The sequence below is a fragment of the Mytilus californianus genome, unplaced genomic scaffold (assembly GCF_021869535.1).
Source record: "Mytilus californianus isolate M0D057914Y unplaced genomic scaffold, xbMytCali1.0.p SCAF_4, whole genome shotgun sequence".
Taxonomy (NCBI): Eukaryota; Metazoa; Mollusca; class Bivalvia; order Mytilida; family Mytilidae; genus Mytilus; species Mytilus californianus.
Window position 1 is genome coordinate 17549395 of NW_026262690.1, and position 24540 is coordinate 17573934.

Consider the following 24540-nt stretch of genomic DNA (forward strand, 5'->3'; position numbering starts at 1 on the left):
TCGCTGCATTGAAGACCCATTGGTGGCCTTCGGCTGTTGTCTGCTCTATGGTCGGGTTGTTGTCTATTTGACACATTCCCCATTTCCATTCTCAATTTTATTTGAGCGATTTCATCCCTCCCCAATGCCTCTAGCCAATGTGGAATAAACAAACACACAGCAATATGCACAGTGAATCGCAGCTTAAATGAAATCCGAGGACGATGCTATAATACGTAACAGGAGTAACTAGGCAAAATGACAATGATCAACAGAAATTAACAAATAACTACTAGCAGTTACTGACATGCCAGCTCCAGACCTCAATTAATCTGATCGAAAGGTTAAGTCTTCATCATATGAAAATAAACCACATCCCTTCCGTTAGGGGTTTAGTATCATGCCATATAATAAATTATACGAAAGGAACATAATATTATCGATCCTGAGACACATTTTTACAACAAGCTTATAAAGACTAGAATCATTTATCGATACAATATAATGTTGCTACAAAATGGGATTAGAGGAGAAATAGTATAAATCTTCGAAGACTTTTATCTATTCAGCTTATTCAATATCATTAGTTTAAACTATATTACTGTTAGTTCTAATTCGTAGGTCGGTTTTACAGACGTCAAGCACGAACTGTTAACTTTATTTAAACTAACAAATGCTATACTCTCAAACATAGCTGTTATTATCCGTCTTAAATAAACACTGAATCGCCTTTATAGAACAAAATAACAGCTTTTGGAATCAAGAGTCATAGAACGGTTATACGAGTCCTATCTTTATATCGCTTCCACGTAAATGTTGATTTCATTAACGTATTAATGTTGTAAATGGTTAACTTGGTAGATGTCGATTTTATAAACTGTATTTCTTTGTTTATGTTATAACAGAAATCGACTCGTCACTGAATTGATGTTCAGATGTGCTGCCAGCCTGAAGACTGGTGCCTTTATTGGAAAAGAACATGCCTACATTCCAGTTCATCTGTAGTGTTTAAATAAGTTCGAGTTGTTTTATCCTATGTTTTCTTCGTACGTTTTTTGAAACTTGTCTAGTCATCTATATTTTCTTTGTATTTATTTGTTTGTTTTTTTCTACTTTTAATAAATATTAAATCATTAAATATATTTCATTTTATTATTCTCAATGATGAATTTAGGTTTATAATAACATGAGCTTGGAACATAAACATATTTTCTTTGATACTGAAAACCTATATTACAGTGATACTTCAACAACATTAATAGTTCTATATTTATGACTATAAAAGAGAGGCGACATATACCAAAGGGACATTCAAACTCATAAGTCGAAAATAAACTGACAACGCCGTGTCTAAAGAAGAAAAAGACTAAAAATCAAACAACTGTGCACAACACACAACACAAAAACTAAACTCTGAGCAACACGAACCCCACCAAACACCGTTGGTGAACGCATGTTATAAGTAAGAGCCTGCTGTTATACTTAATAAGAGGCAACAGGAACTTGCCGATATTTTGAAATCGTAAATCCACTTTAGCTATACAAAACATATACAATCTAAACGGACCGATTCTGGGGGCGTCGACAGGGAAAACATTTACTGTTATGCAAGCATCGCTCTCAATGCAAATTAGGACTCACAATAGGTAAAAAGTAGAAGTGTTCTTTAAGCGCAAACCTCCGCAAGGAGAGTAATGAGGCAACACGACGCTGCGGTATTGTTCTTTAGCCCACCATGAACAAGTTGACGGATACGATGTGTCTATGTTTATTTGCACTTAAGACATGTTTCAGTTGTCTTAGATCTTGGGACACCAGACCAGTTGTCTAGCATGTAAATTGAACGATTTTACCCGTTGATGCACATGCTATAACAATTCATATTTAAGGCGACAATAGTTTACTTACCGATGATCTCGTAAATCGACTTAAAAAGACAAATCAAGGTAAAAAAGCTGGGGGATAATGTATAATCTAAAAATCATTTTTCTCGACTGTCTCCTTTTTACAACAACCGTCATTTTTTTTTACTTATCGGGATTTTAAAAAGTGAAAACAGCATTTTTCAACGGAAGTGTTGCCTTGGAAATTCAACATATTTACATATTTTTGAAACCATCGGCACTTTTGTAGCAGTTTCAAAATATTTAACAAACAAGCTCAAACAAAATTACCTGTCGGTGACTATAGATTCATTATTGGGATTTTTAGATTTTCTGTAAATTCAAATACTTTGATTGCAATTGGCAATCCAAAACATATGACTTCTGGGACAATAACATACTTACACAGTTATATTTTTATTCAGTTTCAGTCAATACATCAGCGATGGACACAATGGGAATACACTGTTGAGAAAAGTGCAATTTAAACAATACAAAACTGATTATGGCGCAGCAATACAACTTCCATTTATACATGTCAATGCTGTTTAATTGTCTCTGTGTGAGTATTATTTGATAGCTCTTGAAGAAACAAATTAACTCATCATATTTACCAATAGAAAGTTATGTTGCAGTCAATTATGTAAATTGATAAAACAAAATAAAGAATACAAAAACACTACATAGAAAATCAGACCCTGCTCAATATGTGAATTATTCATTACAGAAAAAGCACACACATTCAAATTCATATATGATCAGAAGTCTGAAATGTAAAATATCATTTTTCCATGGATCTTAATTAAATAAAAATGTCGAAAAAGAAGAAATTACAGTAATGTAACCGTGATTAATCATTTTGAAAGACCTTTGACTACCTAATGGTGTGCGTCGATTGATTTAGCATGAAGCGCGAAATGTTTAATAAAATATGAATATGGACAATGTGCATAAAAACCATCATTTAACAAATAAAACAAACACAAGATATTAAAAACACATAATTATTTGCCTGTTCGCCATGATGATGTAACTTATAATCTAGTATGAATTAACAAAACAAAGTTAAAAAGTATTGAAAATACAAAATTCCAAAACACTCCCGAATGCAGTTAAAACACAGAAATGTATTTGAAAAAATGAAGACCAACCACCAATATATTACAAGAGATATTTTTGTCAATCTTGACAGCGACGACGAAGACTGCTGGCGTAAATTCTGTTTATTATACATTTTGGATTTAAAACGCACTCTCTGGTTTCATTCTGTGTAATATATAGTCCAGACAATTGACTCAAAGCTTATTTCTATAAATTAAACACTACATTGTCTGTGTTTGATCTACTGTATTGGTTATAGTATTCGGCATATGGATTATCAAGGACATTGTCGGCTGGATACATCAGAGCAAATATAAAACAATGTTAAAGCAGATGAATGTTAACAAATATTTTAACTGAACACTTGAAAAAATAAAATGACAAATGATACATATAAATATTACCATGTACGATGACATAATTCTTTTAAGAATCAGGTAGACTTATACTAAAACTTAAGTGCCTTCATTGGTGGACAAGCATATTTAGCAAAGCCACTGGTAGTTAAAGCATATAAAGAAAAGATAGATAAAGCTATGAAATCTATTAGAAAACCTAAACCCTACACTGACTCTCTACTAGGTAACCGCTATATGGCAAGGTCCATTACTTCATACGGGAAGTCCCAAACATTAATCAGATCAAATACATTATTATATTGGGTGTGCACAATCGCAATATGACTGACTGTTCTTTGATAAAAGCTGCATCGCAGTACGATACATTATTTAATGAAGCCGCCGATACAAGTATATTACTCCCTGTTTCGGTGTGAAGAAGTCCATGGTGCTATCGGAAACCCCCATAACTATAAGATGAATAAATAACTAGAAGAACACAGTAAATGTATATATTAGATTCCATAAACGTGTTCAATTAGTGATAAAAAGAAGTGCCAGGATGTGAATATTGTCAGATGTCTGACAGCCTTGTAGAAATTGAAATTCTAGTGTTTTTTGCGGCATATCATTTCATTCTAAAAAAATTAATTTACAAAAGAAAAACGGCATGTCTGAAAAAGTTTTTTTTTTCTAGTCTATAACTTTGTAGGATTTACAGATGCTAAAAGATACATTATAGACCGAAATAATCGTTACGAAAACAAAATAATAAGCAAAAACACAAAACATTAGTATTAGCATTTTCCAAAGAAAATAGTGGGTATAACCTGGTTTTATACATAGCTAAACCTCCGACGTGTATGGCAGTTGTTTATAGTTCCGTTATATTGACAAAATTGAGTGAGCAAACCAAACAGACATAATAGGTTAACGTGACAATAATTGTGATCTAGCAGCTAATACTGAGTACACATACTTATCAATACAACTGACTAAAAAAATCAAACAAACATACAAAGTAATCTAATTAGTTATCAAAGGTACCAGGATTATAACAAAGACGCCAACAAACTAGAGGTTCTAAAGAGCCTGTGGTGCTCACCTAGGTCTATGTGCATAATCAACAATGGACTGTCCCCAACATTGTAGACATTGATCTTGTATTGCTTATCATTTTGTCGTTTTAGTTTTTCTTCTTTTTTTTTTTTTTAAATATTTTGCTCAAAACACAAAATAGGGTAAAAAAAAACCTCACTTCAGGGCAATCTCTCCTATGATTGACAGTCTACCAACTATATCTACAAAATTTGACTTGTTTGTCGATCATTTTTGCTATCAAAATTTCTATTTATCTATTATAATTTTTTTCATATCAGACAAAACGCCAAAAAATGGGTAAAAATCGTAATTAAAGGGCAATAAAGAGCTGCGCAATTGGCGCATGATACGCCCGTCGCTTCTTCAAAGAATAAAGTTTAATTATTCCTCAATGTCATATCAGAAACTAAAGGGAGGTTATTTTAAAAGATATAAACCAGTTACCAAAGTTTCATGAAAACTGTTCAAAGCACTTTTGCGTTATTGTCCGAAAACTGGAAAATCCCCCCCTTTTTTATGAATAAAAATCCCATAACTCGGAAACGTAAAATCTAACATTTATAAAATAACAAAGTTTCACGAAAACTGTTCAAAGCATTTTTGAGTTATTGTCCGAAAACTGGAAAATCACCCTTTTTCAAAGAATAAAACCCCATAACTCGGAAAATCTAAACATTTCATGCACATTGGTTAAAGCGTTAATGAGTTATTGTCCGACATGTTGACGACGGACTTACAGACGGACGGACGGACGGACAGACGGAAGGACATCGGTATACCGTAAACGGGCGTATTAAAACTCCAAAAATGAGTCGTCAGTAAATTTCCTCCATATTGTCTTAAATGTAGATCTTGTCTTGCTGATAATTTTTTTTCATTTCAGTTTCTATCTATCTATTATAATTTTTAAGATATAAGGCAAAAAAGCAAAAAATGGCAATAACTCTAACTAGGATTCGACTGACAATTTCGACCATGCATACTTATTCGCAGATCTTGTCTTGCTGATCATTTTTGAAACCTAGTTTCTCTCTATCTATTTGCAACCTAGTTTCTCTCTATCTATTATAGTTTTAAAGATAAAAGGCAAAAAAGAAAAAAAGGTAACATTTGTCATTTAAGGGCAATAACTCCTATAAGAAGTCGCCTGACAGTTTTGACGTTTATAAACAATTTGTAGAGCTCAACATTCAGAACATTTTTGCCCATGTCAGATTTTCTCTATTTATAACGATTTTCCAAATAATAGACAGTTTTTGTAAAAGTTAGCGAACGACGGACGACGGACGCCAAGTGATAAGAAAAAAACTATCTTGGCCCTGCGGGCTAGGTTAGCTAAAAAGGGCAATTTGATAATGACGTCAACAAAAAACGTTTCTGTCGTTGATAGTATATACTGTATATAGTAAACATTTTCTCGTTAAAGTAAAAATACAAGAAGAGCAAGAACTCCAATAAGCAGTCGACTGGCGATTTTGTCCATTTGAACTATTTGTAGATCGTGTTTTGTTATTCATTTCTTCTGTTTACATTGTTTATCGATCTTTTTTAGCGTTCAAAATAAAAGGAAATATCATATTTGTTTTTCGTTCATTATTTTGTACATAATCTGGCCGTTAGTTTTCTCGTTTGAAATATTTTACATTTGACATTCCTGGGCTCTTTATAGCTGAGTATCGGTATGGAATTTACTCATTGTTGAAGGCCGTACGGTGACCTATAGTTGTTTATTTCTGTGTCATTTGGTCTCTTGTGGAATGTTGTCTCATTGGCAATCATACCACATCTTCTTATTTTTATAAAAACACTTCAAATTAGTAGTAATCGTCGTTAAAGTGCAATAACTCCAATCAGGAGTATATAGACGATTTCTGCCGTCTTTTACATTTTTTGTATATCTTGTTTTGCTGATCATTTCTTCTTCTGGAAGGCCATGTTTGTGAACTAAAAATGAAGACCACTCACAACGTAATTGCAAAAAGTATTTTTCGAAAATGATAACAACGACAACAAACACTGAAAGGCGGGTCATCGGACACATATTTCAAACTAGATATTCTAATGATGATTGTGGCGTAGTTTGGCCCATAGTTTCAGAGGAGAATATTTTTGTAGAAAACGACGACGACGGACGACGGACTCAAAGTGATGAAAATATATCATTTAGCACTTCGTCCAATTCAAGGTGAGCTAAGAATTAAACCATTCACAGTGCAATTGCAAGAAATATCTTTGGAAAATGCTAACAACGATGACGAACACTGCCCGCAGAATTGTATTATTAAACAGTTCGAATTCAAATGTTCTCGTCTATGTAACATATTATAGTTCAGACAATTTACTCAAAGCTTTTTTGAATAAATTAAAAACTATATAGTTTTGACATGCAGCATATGGATCATTCGGGGCATTGTCGTCTGAATAAATTAGAGTAAATATAAAACAACTTTCCAACAATGAAAATCGTTACAAAAATATTTTAATTGAACACTTGAAAAAACAAATGATACATGTAAACTTAACTGCGTACTATGCAATAATTCTTTGACCATGTTTAAGAATCAGACTTAGTCTTGTAAGCAGAAGGAAGTGCCTTTATTGATGGACAAGGATATTAAGCAAAGCTACAGGTAGTTAAAGCATATAAAAGAAAAGAAAAAATAAGCTATGAAATCTTTTAAATAACCTAAAACCTTCACTAACTGTGTACTCGGTAAACGCTATGGCAAAGTTCATGATTTCAACCTGAAATCCCAAACATCATTCAGATCAAATAAATAAATATATTGGATGTGCAAAATCTCAATAAATATGACGGTTCTGTGATAAGAGTGTGATTGCAATCAATACATTATTCAATGAATCCGCCGATACAAGTTACGCTAAAATTACTCCCTATTTCGGTGTGAAGAAGTCCATGATTTGCTATCGGAAATCCCCAAAAAAATATGGTCAATAAATAAATAGGCGTACTAAGTAAATATATATAAAAGATTCCACAAACTTGTTCAATTAGTGGTTATAGAAGAAGTTGTGGATATTGTTCGATGTATGTTGCTTTTGTAGAAATGGGAATGCCAGGGTTTTGTTATGGCGTATCATTTCCTTCTTAAAATATAAACTGACAAAATAAAAAAAGGAATAAACTAGTCTGAAAAAGTGTAACTGACATCTAGTCTATAATTTCGTAGGAATTGCAAAAGCAAGGAGATATTTCGAAAATATCATTACGATATGTTTGCTATTTACAGTGTTTATCTATCTATTAAAGTTTTCAAGACAATTTAGCAAAAATCCGAAAAATTGTCATTAAAGAGCAACAACTCCAATGATGAGTCGACTGACAATTTCGGACATGAGACTTATTTTAGATCTTATCTTGCTATCATGTTTATGTCCCTTGGCCGCAATTCCGTCATTCCATCATTCCGCAACGAACAGCTATACGGGGCCATTCGTGTCGGAACGACACATATAGTTGCTTATTTATGTTTCTGTCTATTTATTAAAATTTTTACAATAGGAGTCAAAAACGCAATAAAATAGCAAAAATCGTCATTAAAGGACAATTACTTGAGTCGTTGGGCGATTTCGATCATTCTCTACTTGTTTGTGATTTTTTAAATTTTTCTCTATCTATCATAACATTTAAGATTATATGTAATAATGAAAACAACATGATAAAATTCGTCAAGTAAGGCCAATAACCCCTACAATAAGTCGTCAGACAGTTTTGATGTAAACTGTTAATAGGTGAATCTCAACATTTTGAACATGTTTGCCCATAACAGATTTTCTCTATTTACAGCGGTTTTATTCTTGAGGTAAAAAAAAATCCCTAGAGAGGAGAAGATTTTTGTAAAAGTAAACGGACGACGAAAGAAGACTGACGACGGCCGCCAAATGATAAGAAAATCTCGCACGACTCTGGGCCAGGTGAGCTTAAAATAGAGACATAAATTCATAATATATTAAAGGCTGAAGAGCATGATAGGTTCGCATTGAAATCTAATCACTGAATTTAAGGAGTTGTCGATATAAATTCAGGATAATCGAATAATAATTCGATAATTAATAAAGAGAGTCCGTGCTCATTTAGACATAATTAGTTAAATGATCTACCAGAACACTTAAATGACTTTCACTGATTTAACAGGTGACAAAACAGATACAAACTACAATTGTATATAAAACCATATAAAAAAAATTAGTTAACTCATGCTTGTGTAATGTATTTCAATGAATTGATATATAAATCATGCTTGTGTAATGTATTTCAATGAATTGATATATAAATCATGCTTTTATTTGTATTATTAACTGATGAACTCTAAATCTAAATAGATTCCATAAGGCAATGTGATAAAATAGTGTACGGAGACCAAGATCATTTGCAATGTCTATTGACATGCTAGAAAAAAAAATACAAATGAATAAAACTTGATAAATTATTAAGTTATTAAATCATTTAATTGTAATTAATGTGTGAATTGTCTAAAAAGCGCGTTTCATTTAACCACAAAAAGATAACAGGTCAAAGCAATTCTTTGGAGAATACTGTTTAAAGAATAAAATCTACTTTAAAACATTCTATAAAGAAGGATACGTCAATAGCATGCTTGTGTTTCAAATAATACAAATTTTTTTTGTCCCTAAACAATCACATTAAATAATTGTGAATACGATCTGTGTATGCAACTGTAACATTTATAACTGAATCTGTTCTTTTTGCCACTTTGATACACATTATTTATCTAGACTGTTGACATAGAAGCTATTATATAAGCCATTCTTTGTCTCCTTTTTTTTTTTTTTTTTTTATCAATGATTTATACATGAATACAAATGTTCAGAACACATTTAAAACACTATGATATACATGATGATCATTAATTCTTGACAACTAACAGCAACATATTATTGTCACCTGCATATGGTGTGTTTTACAGCAGGTCTGATATACTAGACCATTAGTTTTACTCTTCTAGCGCAAAACAATTTCTTTATTGACATATTTACTAACTTAAAAAGTTATCCTTCAGACGGTCGATATGAACAATCGACTGTATTATTTATTGGACATATTATTTATCTTAAATGATTTCTGCTGACTTTTGAAAGGCGTAAAGACATACAAAATTGTTTGTAGAACATACAATGATTAGTGAGGTATGTTACATCCTTTTCTACTAATATCATCAACACGACGGGTGCCACATGCGGAGGAAGATCTGCCTACACTTTCGGAGCACCTGTGATCATCCCCCGGTTTTTTGGTGGGGTTCGTGTTGCTCAGTCTTATGTTTTCTACTGTGTTTTTTGTGTACTGTTGTTTTTCTTTTGGTATTCTTCGGGTTTTTTTTTTTGCCATGGCGTTGTCAGTTTATTTTCGACCTATGAGTTTGAATGTCCTTTTGGTATCTTTCGTCTCTCTTTTTTATATGTTATGTTAAGATATACGTACGGTCGGGATGCTCTTTCCGTTGTTTTACAAATCCCTCTTTCGTCTATCCAGTTGTGGCAATTGCAGCTTAGTGCAATATTTCATATAAACTGCTTTATTAACTATTATTTCTTAGTAACATAAAAAAGGGAATAAAGAAATTGTCTTAAAATGCCTTCTTCAATACTTTGTTTCCTTTGTTTAGGTTGCACCATTTTCATACGTCAGGGTATTTGTTATAGTTCAGTTATGATTAACCTTGGCAGGGGTATGAATTGTTAGAATATATCAGACAATTGGCTTGCAGTCAAAACAGTACTGTTCAGACAATTCGCTGACAGTTATTTCAGTACTGTTCATTAGCTTTTCAGACAATTCAATTTAAGATTTTTTAAGTCTATGTTGAGACTGTTCAATAAATATTTTTGCCTGTTCAAATCAACATCATAATGAATTGTCTGAATAGTTTCTGAATAGTACTAAATTGACTGCAAGCGAACTGTCTGAACGGTACTGTTTTGACTGCATGCGAATTGATTAAACAGTACTGTTTTGACTGCAAGCGAACTGTCTGAACATTACTGAATGGGCCGCAGTCTGAAAATTGACTTAAAGACTGAACATGACTGAATCGTTACGTATTTAGACTTTTCAGATGATGTTAAGATCACAATGACCGTTTAAGAATAAAACTAATTTACTAGGGTAGGCCATTGACCCCTTTCAAACCCTTTTCTTACAAATTTTTTTCACTTATTATTATTTTATTTGTATTTTGAACTTTTTTTTAATTTAAAAAAAATAATTTAAAATTAAGGAGATGTGGTATGATTGCCAATGAGACAACTATCCACTAGAGTGCAATTGACGAAGATAAAGGCATTTATAGGTCACCATACTGCCTTCGACAATGAGAAAAACCCAAACCGTTTAGTCAGCTATGCAAGTCTGGTATAACACAGGTAAACATGAAAGTAGAATCATGTGCAAAACAGTGTAGCCGAGACCATTGATTGGCGCTCTAAAATATCCCATTGACTGGGTCAGATTAGGTGAACGTTCGTCTGTAACGCCCACAACTCACGACGTATTTATTATAAACATTTAAACTGTGGGGTTGCCAAAGGGTCTCAGTATATATACGAACTACAGTGCACAGTATATTATATACATATTTTATTTGCGATCATTAAATGTACGAAGTCGTCCATTACTATGTAAATTGGGTCGATTTAAACAAAAGCTGAATATGTTTCTGTTGCCAAGGGTTTTTCACAAGTATAGTAGTTAGCAGAAAAGATCATCAAACTATACATTGTATACTGAACTGCGGCCAAGCTTAGCGAAAGGTCGTGCAACATAATCAGTCAAACAAACTTTATTAGATTAACTCGTTAAGGAACGATCGTTTTCATTGGTCAATTCAAACCTTCGACCTCACACCTGCGAAAATAGAACACGCGTACTATTAAGCTGAATGGACTGATCAGTATTCACGTAGCCGGTCGAGGTCGTTAAAAACTTCCATCGTCGTATTCGCGTACATGATTGTGTTCTTGATTATCCCATGGCAATTCTAGCTTTTATACATGTGCATGTAAAATTTTAAACTTTATTCTTAACAGTCACGTCGAAATATTTAATTCAACTGTCTCCTCTCAATTGGTTCTGGATTAAGGGAGCTACCATTTTATTTTGATTGGGGGTGGGGGACTTGGATGAAACATTTTGTCCTGCATTTTTTTAGTTGTTATCTCTGTCCTGTCTTTCTATTTTTCAGTCTGTTAGGTCCTGACTATATTTATTAGTTTATCCTGATTTTTTTACATAAATCGTCATCCTACCTTTTTTTTGTCAAGTTGCTCACCCTGCCTTATCTTTTATTCAATGAACGTTGTACTTGAAATGAAACCGTACTTAACTACAAAAATAACCAAATTACATACTAAAGATATTGCTCGATTTTTATAGTCAATGGGTTTTTGTGTTATAAACTGTCATGTTCATTATTCATATTCTTTCATAAGTTTTAGGATAGTGTGATTTTTTTTCTGATTTAGTTTACTTGATTTTGAAAAAAAAATCCCGAAATTCTAAGTAAATTCAGAACGTGTCACCAGCCATGCTTTGTTTAGAGAAAAAATGGAGATGGCAAACCATGGCACAGTGGAAGGAAATGTACTTTATAAACTCCAGCGATATACTTTCTTAATTAATAATTAACTGTTTTGCTATCCTCGGTTGAAAATTATATATTGTAAATATTTAAATAGTTGCATAGAAAACAATCAGTTTTAAACAGTGTGGTTATTCACTAAATGTATTGATCAAAGGTGACTCCATTTTGGTACATACTTTTACAGTAGTCATCCTTAATTTCTGAATATTTCGTTTATAAGTTTATCATACATGTATGATTTTGTATTTCATTTTAATACGCACGCATGCCACACGTTACTTTGGCGGATAGTTCAACAATGTTATGCAAAGCTCTATTCTTACGGTATGAAATTAAAGGATAAGTTTTCAACCAATTTAAATCGAAAACAGTACATTTATATGGTTCCTTATAAACTACGACATTTCTCACAAGTATTTATTTATTTTTTAGTTCCACACATGCAAAAATAAAATCTTCGCCGATGAAACATTTCAAACCTTTTTACACCAACATGTCTTCACTGAATTCATTTGAATTTCGTGGTGACCATGATAGTACATTGCATAGTACATCTATATTCACGTGCACACATGATACGATCTTTCGGGGACAATTTGCTCGTTTATGACACGTCATTTCTGAATGACCAAACGCTTAGCTACTTTATTTTCGTTTTATAGCATGAAAACAATAAAAGAGGAATGTGCAACCCATCATAAATTTGAAATGGATCAGTATTATGAGATCCTTATTATAAGTAACTAAGACATTGTCAGGATAATAACCTAGCGTCAATATGAAAGAAATTAAAGTGGTTCATACATTCATCCGTATAAAAGCGGCACATGTATTTTATTTTATCCTTATATTTTTCATAGTGCGGTACAAGTGCTGCATGCATAAAGAATAGTACTTAACACAAATTATTAGTATAATATTTCGACCCCACTATTTGAAATTCACAAAATACTTATTTAATTATTTCGACCAAAAATCATTGTTTTTTACGTTCGTAGTAACGTAGTACATTCCATTGTCGGTCACCTGTGTCAATTTACGTGCACACTACAATTGTTGTTGTATTTAAAATTTTTCGGCCAATGAAATGAGACGTTACAAGTTGTTTGTTTGTGATACGCCAGAATGTTATCAATGAATTATCAATCGCTAAACTTGACTGTACCTATTCAAAAACGTAAATGCAAATTTCACATGGCTTGATCCAAATAGCCTTTTTACTGTCTAATAACTTGCAAGTACGAAAAAGACAGGAAAGAAGTATATTTTGTCTATATGTTTTGTGTTTGCACACTTTTTAAAGTTGATCATGCATTCGTTCTAAAATAAAATTTTGACCAGATAAAAGTTAAAAGATGACATAATTGGACAACCGCAATTGTTTAACTTGCTTTGACGTCCGAAAAAAAGATAATAATCAACACATCCATTGTAACTTTTAAAGCCAGTTAAATCCTTTTTTGCTGAAAGAACGTCCGATATCATAAAAATTCATTATCAAAACATAACAAAAACACAAGTAAAGGACGTTTAAGTATTCAACAATATTAATCAAAACACAAAGGTTATTCCTGATTAGTTTTTCGAATTATTTTATTTAGGCGTTGAGACCCTTTGGTGACCCCACAGTTTAAATGTCTATAATAAATACGTCGTGAGTTGTGGGCGTTACAGACGAACGATCACCTAATCTGACCCAGTCAATGGGATATTTTAGAGCGCCAATCAATGGTCTCGGCTACACTGTTTTGCACATGATTCTATAAAGAAATTAAATTCCCTACGCCAAGGTACGTTTTTCTTATTACAATAAGTGTAAATTCATTGAAGTTTTGTCAAAGAAATCAAAACAGTGACTACTTAAAAATCAAGGTCATTTCTAAGGTATGTCTGATTTATAACATCGTAGAGGGTGGGCTTTGATGTATCTTTAAGCGTGCAGATGCAGAAGTGTCTCTAGTTTTTTATATAAAAAAAAATCTCTTAACGTTAAGAAAATGTAATGTAAATTCGGCCACTAATTGTGTAACGTTTCCATTGTAAATATCACTTGATTAATTTGAAAACGTTTCCATATATCTCATTAAAATACTTTTTTCAAATATTAACTCAGAGTTCCGTTCGCTAGGCAAAATTATCAAAAGAGCCTAGTTTTATTAGACTGCAAATCGGTTGTGTTAAATGTCCATTAAAGGAAACTTAACTTCCTTCCTCTAGCTTGTTTGCCTAATTGCGATTTTCTTTTTGAATGGATTCTTTGTATTGTTGTGTCATTCAACTGTCTTAATAGCATTCATTTCATGGAAACAAGATGTCAAAAATCACTGATAATGATAAAAATGAACAGCAGTTTTAATCTTTCTTGTGATTGTAACAAATTATCTTTTATTGAATATATCAAAGACAAAATTGGCCCCGTTGCGAGAATGTTTCTTGAATATAATGAACATTTATGAGGAGGTATAAATAGAACAATACTGTTAAAACAACACCATAATGGAAGGTGCAAAACTGTAATGTATGTGCAAATATCTTGACGTTTTACAGATCTGGTTGAAAAAAAACTGTAGGCTATTGTCTGATTGGATACCAGGATAAAAGTTCAATAGAACACTAAAAAATAAAAACTATTTCTTGAAAAGTCAGACTAGAAATGTTCAGAAGTTGAAGACTAATAGCCACAGATAAGGTACTAAAGATTTAACATTTTTCTGACGTATTGTATTTCTAAGATCCAGGGTGTTTGATTTTGTTAATTTTCACCCTTTTTGAATTTACCTGGAGTTTAGTTTTATTGTTTACCTTTTTGAAAGAAGTTGCTTATAAAGTTAATTTATCATGAATAGGACAATCAATATGTTAAAATTTAATACAAAATTGTGTCGAAGAAACAAAAACAGAATAACGAGTAAGAAGAGCACTTAAAGATTCAATTATTATATTAGCACTTGACCCATATATTTGATCTTCTAGATCTTGTAATGTGAATCGTCGTTTAATCAACTTTTACCTTTAAAATATAAAAATATCATTTGTTTTGTCTAATAAATTTAAACGACAAAGCCTTGGATTCAAAACACGCTCGACTATAAAATGTGTATCCAACTTTCTCTTCATAATACGGTCGTTACACGTTTTTGAATATATATATATTTTATTTCAAAATGCTATTACAAAGATGCAAATAAGTGCTTACTCAGATTATTCATTTGTCATTACGTTCTTATTTTAGATAGAATTTATTTATATGCATTTTCAAGATCCAAAATTATTTGCATTTACCACAAATCAGTAGTTTTGTGACTATTTGTCTTCAATTCAAATAATACATTGATTCTTTAAGCTCCAAACTATTCCTTGTGTATGAATCACACAAGATTTTACAGCCTCATTTAAATTGTATGACCTTTGAAACAGTTGTAAACAATCCAAAAATGCCAACTTAGCCGTTTTTACGTTCTATGATAAAGATCGAGTTTCAATCTTAGTGGATTGTAAAATCAAAGTTAAGATGTTCTTCCTACCTTGAATTGCTATTAAATGTGTATAATTAAAAAATTCCAGACAGCGTCGGTATTTTTTTCTCAAAATCCAATTACTTTGATCAAGATTTCCAGGTATATTTTTCCTGAACTTTCTACTAAACTTAAATATGAAAATGAAACTTATGAGACATATGGATAGTGATTAGCTAATGTATTAAAGGTCGAGGCTTATCATATTGACCACCTCAGGGGAAATCTGTTGAAGTTATCAGGTTTACACAAAGTCATGGTGATTTATCGTCATATTTTCACTCTATACAGGCACTTACAAATAACAAATACATGAGATTGGTTGAACCTGGGTTTACATGTAATACACTGTACCACATACATGTATTGATTTAACATCACTAATGAGATTTAAGGCGACGTTATCTTTATATCAACACCTAGCGAGAGTTGTTGCAAGAGCGCCTTTACTTGCAAATAGCCTGGAATATTGCTACAGGTATACCACCACAAAAATATAAAAGGATATTATTCTTATTTTTCTTGCGTCATTGATATATATCCCATATGCTTAATGCATAATTAAGCAACTCGTCATATCCAACATAATGGACAGAAAAAGAAAAGATACTAACGGTCCAATCAAAAACCATAAGTCAAATAAAGAGACATGACCAAGGCCAAATGATAAGAAAGACGAGCAGACAAACCACTCACTGAAACATTTTACAATATCAGGTTCTCTAATGGGTCGGGGGAAGCACTTCCTGTTTCACTAATGGCACATACTAAATGTATCTTTTGTATACAAATTTTTATAATCTATACTTTTGTTAACTATCGTTTAAACATGTTATAGATGGGTAAAACTTTCACACAAATTGTTTTGTGTTTCACTCAATAACAGATGATACTTCATTGCAAAACACTGACCGTCAACTATTTACTGTTTGTTTGAAGTTAAATGTTTGTTAATGAAGACATTCCAATTGTTCTGCTGTGTGACAAATGTGTGTACATCTATTAGAAAATTAATTCCATATTTAATAATCATTGAGTATGATGTTAATAAAACTGTTTGTTACGTTATTCCGGTTCTCTCAGTAATGTACAAAAACCGAGCATTCACATTTTTATATTAATTGAGAATACTTCGTTGGAATCCTTTAAGTGATGAAATAATATGGCTTTTCATAAAAGTTAATACAAAAGATGTGGGCGAAAACTAAAAGAAGTTGCTGTAGTGAGATCAAAGTGCTCGATATTTTGCTCTAACATTTTTTATTATATTTTACAATTAACCATGTTGATTCAATGATCGTTGGTTGTTCATTATCTAATGGAGCATATTAAATCATTTATTCAGAATTTTAAAAAAATATATATATTAAACTCAGAATAGGGACCCTTGTGTATTAATGATTCCATTACATTTGTTTGCGGAACATTTTACACGACAATGGTCATCTATATTACATGGTCTGGTCGACACAATACCGCTAAAACATGTGCTTACCTAGGGACGTATGTGTGTCATAGATCAAATTTATTCATTCAGTGTATGTTCACTTGTTTTTGTTAGTATGTCTTTTGATTGAGTTAAGCCATTTCAATTGATATTTTATAGTGTGTCTTTCTATGTTGTGATGTTACACTAATGTTTCAGGTGAGGGTGAAGGTTGGCGCCTATTAAAACGTTTAAACCCGCTGCATTTGTTTGCACCTGTCCTAAGTCAGGAACCTGATGTTCAGTGGTTGTCGTTTGTTGATGAGGTTCATAAGTGTTTCTCGTTTGCCGTTTTTTATATAGATTAGACCGTAACGGTTGGTTTTCCTGTTTGAGTGGTTTTACACTAGTCATTTTTGGGGCCCTTTATAGCTTGCTGTTCGGTGTGAGCAAAGGCTCCGTGTTGAAGGCCGTACTTTGACCTATAATGGTTTACTTTTAAAAATTGGGACTTGGATGGAGAGTTGTCTCATCGGCACTCTTATATCTATTAATACTAAGTAATCAAAAACTGGGCAAAATTCTTTGTTAGTCAGCTTAGACGGGTGTACAGCAGGATCCGCAGCACCTGAGATCCCCCACCCTTGTTTTAGTGGGGTTCGTGTTGCTCAGTCTTTAGTTTTCTATGTTGAGTTTTGTATACTATTGTTTGTCTTTTGGTGTTGTTTTTTTTTTTGCCATGGCGTTGTCAGTTTATTTTAGACTTATGAGTTTGAATGTCCCTTTGGTATCTTTCGCCTCACCTTTGAGAAGTATACATATGTTGTATATCTGTGTAATGACAAATTAATATATAGAATGTAATAGGTTGACTGATTTTCATATTTATTGAATTTTAAGTACGACAAACAAAAATCAACGTCATTCATTCTGAAATAACACACAAATAATACCAAAGATTATATCAATTCTAAAGTTAAGTCTGACGTTATGGTCTTAAATCAATGTCCAAAATATTATCCTCTAAGCGGCGAACAGTTTGACCTTTTTTTTTCGTTTTTTTCCCAGTTTGATTGATATTTATGTTATAATTTGATTTTGTTGTCTTTTTTTTCGTAATACATTCAAAATATGCTACATTACAAATTATAAAATAAACATGACTTGAACGAGTTAACTAATGTAAAAGAACGTAAATAGAGGGAGTATCCAACCAAAAAGGAAATAGCTAAAACAAAATATTAAATGGATATACAAAATGACTGTATTTATATTTTGCATATAGAAAAATTTGATTCTGTCGTCTCTCCTCTGTTTGTTATATTCATTACCATGTGCCAATTGTATTTTATCGTTTTATTAACATTTTTGTCATTGTTACACGATTTTTTACTCCATATATGTTTATGGTTATATGTTATCCTGGCGTGTAAAAGTCTATTCCAGCTTATTATTCAGTGATTCGATACTAACATGATTAATAACATATTTTCTAAAATTCCCCGTTTTTTTTTTTTGATAAATTAATAGATTACTGAAAACTAAGGTTCCAACTTCATAAGGTAAAGTCGTGGAATCAATTCGGTTGCAACACAGAAGCCAAATAACAACAAGATAATGCGATATTATCTTAGCAACGGAAAAGATCAAATCAATCATTTCTTATTCTTTTTGATCTTTCAAAAGTAAGGAAAACTCAAACCAAAAATGGTACATGTACCATAACCTTTGTTATCTAGCTTTTTTTTAGGAAATTATGAAGACACAATTTGTCGAAATTGCATTAATTAAAGTCCAACTAAATTTGTCAGTCGTGTCCTTGCAGCGATCCCTATTGAGAACAGTATGGTCCAAAACATTTCTCTGTTTGGTTTTTTTTTGTTATCCTTGTCCTTCATTTTCTTTCCGAGGCATGTGTTGAAATGAAATATCATTGATATTTGTTCCTGTACAATTAATGGGTTGTATTTGTTCCTGTACAATTAATGGGTTGATATTGGTATTTTATGTTCGTTGTGCTCAATCTTTAGATGAAATATCATTGATATTTGTTCCTGTAAAATTCATGGGTTGATATTGGTATTTTATGTTCGTTGTGCTCAATCTTTAGATAAATATCATTAAAATGTGTTCCTGTACAATTAATGGGTTGATTTTATGTTCGTTGTGCTTTAGTATTCTGTATAGTCTTTTGTGGGGTGTTGTTTGCTTTATGGATTTTGTCCTCTTTTACACCATCTTTTGCTTGTGCAACAAATGATTATATACATATAATGCTAGCAAATATTAGTCAACAAAAATTGGAAATTAAAGCAAAAATATGAAATTTCCTAATAAAATGATACAATCAAAACGTAGCACATATATTTGAATACATGCATTCGCAATGGTGTTTGACCAAAGGTTGACATGGGTATTGATATATTGCCACCTGAACTTATCCCAAAGTCCATCCCACTATACAACCCATGATGAGTGGGTAAGTCCATTTGTCTTTGCGGGCTAATTAAATGTGCAACCAAGCCCGTCGGAATAGGGATGTAATAAAAGATGCTGCATGAAGAGATTGTATCACACTGTCGATATATACTATGCAATACTGTGGCTTTGATGTGTTATACATGTTTTAGAAGAAAACAACTGATATAGTTAAATCCATACTAGCATAAGCATTATCATTATTCTGTCTTTACTTATGTCTATTTGTAATCATTATATGTAACATGCCCTTCATGGGTCGATAATTGGTTTGATAAAGTATCCTTTATCGTATTCACTCTCAGCAACCATCCTTTCAACAACTGTTTAACTGATCCGTAAAAGGCAAGTTTCAAAAGAGTTCCATTTTGAAGCCAAATGTGATTTAAAAAATCAGGGACCCATGTACTCTTTTTCAAGTTAATGAGTAAAATTAGTGAAAAATTTCAACTTTTCCCGATATGTCACATTTTGACGTCACGAAAAATAACATTTTACATACGTTATTATCAACTCTGTGACTGTATCGTATGGCCTTGAGCAAGCAACAATAATGAATTAGTGTAGAAAGATTAGACGCATTATCCATATAAGGATTTGAGTCTTGAAATCTCCCGGTAGGGCAAAGGACTGAAAGTAAACAAATGAATTAAGGAAGAAGATACCAAGGGGACACTCAAAACTCATTTGTTCGTCGTTTATCGTTTATTATTGCCATGGTGTTGTCAGTTTTTCTTCGACTTATGATTTTTGAATATCCCCTTTGTCTCGTCCGCCTTTATATTTTCTAAAATTATGAAGTCCGACAAACAGATTCATGGATTTGTTTCAATGACATATTGTAGTATGTGTAAAATCTTTTATAGTGCACTATATAATTTTGACCAATCTTATTTTAGAAACAATGTCACGAAAAGTGGGATTAACCTTAATTTCAACTTCCTTTAAACACTAGTCTAAAGTCTTCCTTTAAACATGATTTCAATAAAAACTATTTTTATATCGCAGTAAACCATGTAAACCAGGAAGTTATTTTCAAATTGGATGAACTGCAATATTTAAATAATTGGAAATTCCACATCAAGTTTCGATATTGCCATTTTGTTTTATAAAATACTGCCTGTCTTCATATGAATATGCATTCTGGCTATAATGAAACAGAAGAAAAAACTTATATTCCAAAACAATATCGTAAACATTTCCATTATGAAATTGGAATAATAATTAACTGTGTCGTATTTTTCTGTATAGTGATTGCTGTATGTGTCACTATCTCAACCATTCAAAGTAACAAAGTACACAAGATAGAACTAGAAAAAGCACAGGAGAATTCATACCACATATTGATGTCGTCACATGCTATTAATGACACCGAATCTGTACGGAATGAACAGAGGAAAGTTCCGTACAGCATGGTTTCTACCACAGAATCTGTTGTTATTTTCATTACACTGGTAAGTACTTTATAATATCTATTTTTGATTTAAAATCGGGTTTGTACATTTTAAAAAACGCAAGTTCTCAAGAGTTTTTTTTTTTCGACCATTAACATAACAGTTAAACTATTCTTGCAAAGTCAACAATTATTAGTATGCTGGATTTTGATTTGTTGATAGCTGGTGTGTTGTTAGTGTATTATACAAGTATAATTATGCCTTTTTACCGTCTCTGCCATGGTATTTGGTTACCCATCACGGAGAGAGAGTCATGTGTGCGTTTTAATAACTGCAAATGTTTTAACGTCTTTAAAGCGATAATGGAATTAAATGGAAAGATTCAATTTACCATGTCTATTGGTATTCGTTATAATTAAACAGAAATATCATATTTAGTATGGATATTTGCGAAAATACCAGTCCTAATAAGTACTTTCCTCCTCCTGGCGGCTCAAGAAATTTAACCTCCTCTCGACCGTTATTTTTCGCTAACATCCCGGCTGAATATGATATATCTGTCCAAAAACCTGTACGTATGAATACCGGTCTTCGCTATCTTTAAAGTACCTATCGCGCATATAACTATACAATATGCCAAACACGCATCGTTAGGTTTTGCGGAATCAATAATATGTGGTGTAATATTAAAACGTGTTTATGAAATGAATAAAATGAATCAATTTGAGATTATAATGTTTTCGTATATGAAGACATGTTGTTTTATTGAAATTATTGTGTACCATTTGTATGACTGCAAAATAGTTTGAACCAAGAAAAATGGCTGGAGGTTTTCGGTAAAAATGTGTTTATATATGCATGCGCAAATCAAACGTTAAAGCGTTTCAAAATGACGCCAGGTTTATTAGACTGACATTCAGGTGTCAGGTTACATATTATGGTTTCATTTAGTCAGAAATATGTGCACCAGTAAATATGTTTGTCAAACTCAAAACCCACCTTTTTGATTGATAGATTAAAATTTTGCAAACAGATTTCAGGTCAACATGTCCTTTTTACAAAAAACAAAACAACCAACGATACCAATTCTTATACTGGTAAAGAAAGACTAAAGGACCAAGCAGTTTCCTTGTTGGTTAAAGGAGAATACTCAGCACCTAACACAGGTTTGTAAATACAAAAATAGCTGACTGCATTGATGCATACACATATGACAAGTAAGATAAGACGCACCGAAATGTAAACGAAAGTAGATTATATAATGGCCAAACATAGACAGTTATAGATTATAACTTTCACAAATTCTAAGTATATATATAGAGGAAATTAAAATGGGGTATATGTGACTTTAAATGTAATTACAACAATAAAATGATGCAACGTGATGAACAATATAATTTGCCGTCTAAAAATATGTTGGTGCCTTGTATGCGTATACAGTTTTCACTCCTTTTAATATACTGACGCTTAACGTCAATGTGTTTTTCATAGATATCGAGGTTGCTCAGTCTTTGGAACCTATATAAACCGTACAACCCCGAATAATTGAATTTCCTTTTTACTTTATTTTTTATTATAGTACGCCATGCTCACAATCATTATTTGGTTCACCAAAAAAATATAGATATCTTTTTTGCATACGTTATGTAAAAGAATGTAGAAGTCGGATGCTTGAAGCCATACATTGTATTTGAAATATTTATACTTATAATTTTAAATATAATTTCCAATTGCAGACACCAATACTCAAAATGCAACATACACTTTATTACTAGCACAAGGCAATAACGTTACAACCGGATTAATTATTCCAAAAGAGGGTCTTTACTACTTATATGCGTGTCTACAGTTAACATGGTATAAAACGTGGACAGATAATTCAGAGGTCACTCATTATGTACAGCTACGGTCTGAAAACTTAACTATCATTATCTCAGAAAGAACAATTCGAATTCCCCATGGAATGTATAGTACCAGTAGAATTTTCCTGCCAATTAAATTGAAGAAGAACGATTTGATAAGCATGCATGCGTCAGACAGTTCGTACGTTTATAACTCAAAAAAGTCAAACATAATTGGAGTTTTTAAAGCTTCTGTTGATCACTAAGTATCAGAAAAGATTTACGATATTTATAAGTGTTGTTTGCCAGGGTGCTAGTTTCATCATTATTAGTGTATTTATTTACAATAAATTGATTGTTTTCATTGTGTTTTTAATATTTAACAACGCTTCACTTTCCTGTCCTGCTATGATACGTGTATATTTCTGTTTAGACGAATCATTTGGATAAATTCGCATTTCAGAAGATTTTTTTTTCGCCCGTTGTTTGACTTTAAGGATCTTTATGTTTCAGATTTCTAAAGTTATATAAATCCAAGAATATTTAAAAAAAACAATATTTGATTTCCTTCAAAATCTAAAACTTTTTCATAGAAAGAGAACTGAATGCTTCCTTTAAGCTATTGTGCCGGAAAGAAAATTGAGTAAATTATATACGTGTACTGTTTTCTTTTTACACTAGCACGAACAGGAAGATCTTTTTATAGATATTTTACAAATATAAGTATAAGTTAAACATATGTCATATGCAATAAGGTATAAAATTAAACATTGTGTCATAGAGCGAAACTTTGCACATTTATTTCTTATCTCAGATCGGTATTTAATTGCCCACATTAATTTACTATGGTCAAGCGTGTTAAGTATTTGTAGATTTATTGTTTTCATGAACTTTAGCCGACTGTCTGATTGACCGTTAAATTTAATGTATGATACAGCTGTGTTTTAACTGTAATCATTTCTAATTAGAAGCCGTATAATTTATGGTACTGTTTGTTTATATTCTGTCCCTATACTTGTGTGATCTTGAGGCGAATGACGATTTAATGTGTGAGAAAGTCATGAAAGTAGGAAAGGCCTTTTCGATGATAAAAAATAGGTGAATGTTGAGATGCGAGAGAGTTTAAGATAGTTAGTGTTAGAGAATGGATGTGTCTCTATATTGAACAATGTAAATTTAATGAAAGTGTATATATATGAACTTGTACATAATAAATATGTATATATGAAAATTAGTTTTTAAAGCCAGTGCCTTAGAATAGCTCCGTGACAATTGATAAAATTATCTTAAAAATTCGATCAAGGTTACTCTACAATTGAATCAAACGATACATGAGCAACTTATACATCAATTGATCGGCTCCTTGCCACTCAGACAAAAGTTTCATGGCGGTCTTTCTTTTCCAATTTCTGAAACAAAAAGACCATTTTTGTGTTAATGATTCCGAAAATGGCGTGCACTGAAATAGATAAACAAATGGAAAAAGGAAAGATGAATGATATAATTACAGGAAATACAAGACAATATAATGAATATAACAAATGAACACTGCTTTTATTGATGTTCTTCATTTTAAGCATTATTGGTGGACTTTCTAGGGTGGGTATAAAGAGTTAACATCTAACTACTAGATCAAATCAGTCAAAAGTTTTCAATAAGCGTTAGGACTTGATATTCCAGATATTTTGTCTATAACAAATAGACAGAAGATACAAAGGAACATTCAAAATCAAACGTCGAAGAGAAACAGGTCATTGCCAAAAAGACAAACAAAACCGAAGTATAGTAATGAGAACCTTGTTTAGTAGTAGTAGTAGTAGAATTCAAGTCGAAGTATATGAACAGTGATTGGATGGTCTTTG

The 24540-nt window shown here is 32.1% G+C and overlaps 1 long non-coding RNA gene across 1 annotated transcript; it reads left to right on the top strand.

The window, feature by feature from the left end:
• The first annotated feature begins 20476 nt into the window (after window positions 1–20476).
• Window positions 20477–23909, top strand: LOC127737596 (uncharacterized). The gene is made up of 3 exons (XR_007999707.1): window positions 20477–20897; window positions 21871–22003; window positions 22574–23909. It is a non-coding gene; the product is annotated as an uncharacterized LOC127737596 (long non-coding RNA).
• The last annotated feature ends 631 nt before the right edge of the window (window positions 23910–24540 follow it).